Genomic DNA, 3046 nt, shown 5'->3' on the forward strand with positions numbered 1-3046 from the left:
ACAGTTCAAATTTATTAAACTAAAAGCTTATTTAAACTTTTTTTCATATGAATTAAAAATAAAAAGAAGAAATTTTCATTATATACAAATTAAATTATTCAATAAATTAAAGTAGTACGGGTGGGACTTTATTTGCTTTAAAAAAGGTGTGACAATAGCCTCTTTCATATATTATATATAAGACTTGGGGTAAATATGTAATATAAACCAAAGCTCATCAAACTCATAACTCTCTGATTCTATTCCCATTGAAACAAGTAAAAAAAGAAACAATAATTACTCATCACTTGAAATTTTCTTAAAGAAAAGTTATTTAAATTTCTCATACCTAGTATGTATAAATTCAAGGTTTAATTACTCTATTGATCCTTATAATTTCATAAAATTTTTAATTAGATTTTTATACTTTTTTTTTAATTGGGTCTCTCTACCAAATTTTTTTTTTCAATTAGGTCCCTCTTAGTAGTAATTAACTTCATTATATAAAGATCCAATTAAAAAAATATTAATGCAGAAATTCAAATAAAAAAATAAAAAAATGTAAAAACTCAATTAAAAAAAATTAGTACAAAAATTTAATTAAAAAAAAATATAAAAACCTAATTAAAAATTTCGTAAAACTATAGAAATTAACAGAATAATTAAACCTAAATCCAAAGCCGAAACTTTATTGTTGACCATTAATAATGTACTTTCAAATAGATAAATCATCCTTTTTGTTTGACTAATCAATCATGCTAAAAACGGATGAGATCAGATATGACATTAGAACTTTATAGTTGTTTAAGATAAAAAGAACCATACATTGTGGATCGTAAATCTTTCCAATACCGGAAATATCTAGTATCATATATATTATTTGAAAGTTCAGTCAAAGTGAAAACTACCTTTGTGGATAATTTTCATCCACCCTAACAATTTAGCTACATAGAAAGGGATATAGATTGTTTTACGTGTCCAAATATTATTTATATATTATTGGATATTGGTGGATATATAGAATCCTTCACAACCGTTTTCCATGCGTGCAAACAACATTTATAAAAAGATATATTTAATCATCCTTTGTTAATAACGAGTTCCCATGCCATTGATATATTGTAGAATTTCATATTTTTATTGTGTATCCAAATTCAAAGGTATTTACGTAATTGTCTCTTCTATGTGTGTAACATTTTAATTAGTCGTGATTAAAGAAGATAAAATGTAATAAATGTTTAAAATTATGAACATGGACCTTTTTTCAAAAAATATCCAATCCGTTTCAATTATTTATGTATCATTCAAAAAGATTTTGTTATGATATTTTGTTTAAAAGATTACGTATATCAAGGTAACCTTTTTAATGTTTTTTCACCTACAATATCTTTAGTTTATTTGTGATAATTAAATAAATACTGATTATATTTATTTAAACAACAACCACCACTTTTCTAGCACCGTTAATAACTCTTAAAATAAAAAAAAAAATATTCAACAAACAAAACAACACAATATCTAATAAATATTAATTAAAATTTAAATAAATAAAAAATTAAATATACAATCATTTTTTTTTTTTTTTTTATTAAGTAGAGAATAAAAAAAAGGAGGCGCAGTAGAAAATAGAGATAGATGGAGGTAGAAGAAGACGACGACATGAATAGAGACAAAAAAGAGGTCAAGAGAATGAGAAGTAGAAAGACAAATCTAAAAGTTAATGATATTAAAGACGATGATAGATGCAAACTGATAAAGCAGAGATTTTAATAAAAAATCTTAGGCATAAACGAAGGTAGACACGACACGAAAAAGAGGATTCGGCACGATTTTTGCAAAGGTGGCAATGACAAAGAGGACCGGTGAACGAGGAAGACGCAAATTCTACCCAAAAACAAATAAAAGAATGTAGTTATTCTCTGAAAGAGAGAAAGATGAAGACGAAGAATAGAAAAAGGAAAAAAGTCACAATAATGATGATAATGGCGATGACAATAACAACAACGAAAGATCTTGATATGGATAAAAGAGATGGAGGAAGTGAGAATTCTTGAAAATGATAAAGTGGGAGAGAATAAAATAAAAAGAGAAAAGATTTAGAAATTTTATAAATTATTAAGAGTAAAATTATTCAAATAATTTGTATAATTTTTGTCTTTTTTTTAAAATTTGTGTCTCATTGTTTTAAAAAGTACAAATTACGTATCTTTAATGGTATTTTTCATAAATAAATTTATGTCTTACAAACAAATATTGAATATACCATTGTATCAGTAAACAAACACTACCTATAAACTCAAGCCACGTCACTGCTCTTGGGACATTATAGGTATATATGGGAGAATTTCTAAAACTTAGTGAGAAAAAAAAAATCATTTTTCCGGTGATAACAAAAAGATTTTATTTTGTCTCAAATTTCTTTTTTGGAACATATTAGGTCTGAATTTAAATTCCTGGATTCTTGCTGCTGATAATATCTAAATAAATAACAAATATTCTTTTATTTTGTTCAACATTATGGGATCAGTTGTCTGGGTTATGCTGGTCCCCTTTTCATTGTGCGCAAATTGCTTGGTTCATAAACAAAGGACGGTTTCCATCTCATTCATCATCTGAAGCCATTACTCAATAAATTAAACCTTGTAGGGCATTCTATATTTAAATTTAATAAACCAAATTGTTGAAGCAATGGCCTTAGAAGTAACTTTATGGAATGTGCCTTAGCTTCTTGATGATATAGTTATTATTGATTGGTCCAATAATGGTTCATTTATATATGTATGTCAGTGTATGCGAAAGTCATAGTCATTGCTTATTGCTTAGGAGGACATTAATTATTACTTTACACTTAGTTTGATATACAATTATTTTCAAGTATTAATTATATATAATAGCCTTTAATTATTGGGTCAAATTAGACCAACCCCCTCTCTATAATAGGCACATTGATGTGTCAGAATACAGTTAGGGTAGCAGAAGGAAGAGAATTCCAAATGATAGCCAATAAAAGTGCATTTAGTATTCCACTAATAATTATCGTGAGCTGAAAGTTTTTTTATTTAAATAA

The 3046-nt window shown here is 26.1% G+C and overlaps 1 protein-coding gene across 1 annotated transcript in view; it reads right to left on the reverse strand.

Moving 5' to 3' along the window:
• Nucleotides 1-3046, reverse strand: part of LOC107606708 — a 9992-nt gene that overhangs the window by 4116 nt on the left and 2830 nt on the right. The gene's annotated exons all lie outside the window — the stretch shown is intronic.

Source organism: Arachis ipaensis, chromosome B07 (assembly GCF_000816755.2).
Source record: "Arachis ipaensis cultivar K30076 chromosome B07, Araip1.1, whole genome shotgun sequence".
Classification (NCBI taxonomy): Eukaryota; Viridiplantae; Streptophyta; class Magnoliopsida; order Fabales; family Fabaceae; genus Arachis; species Arachis ipaensis.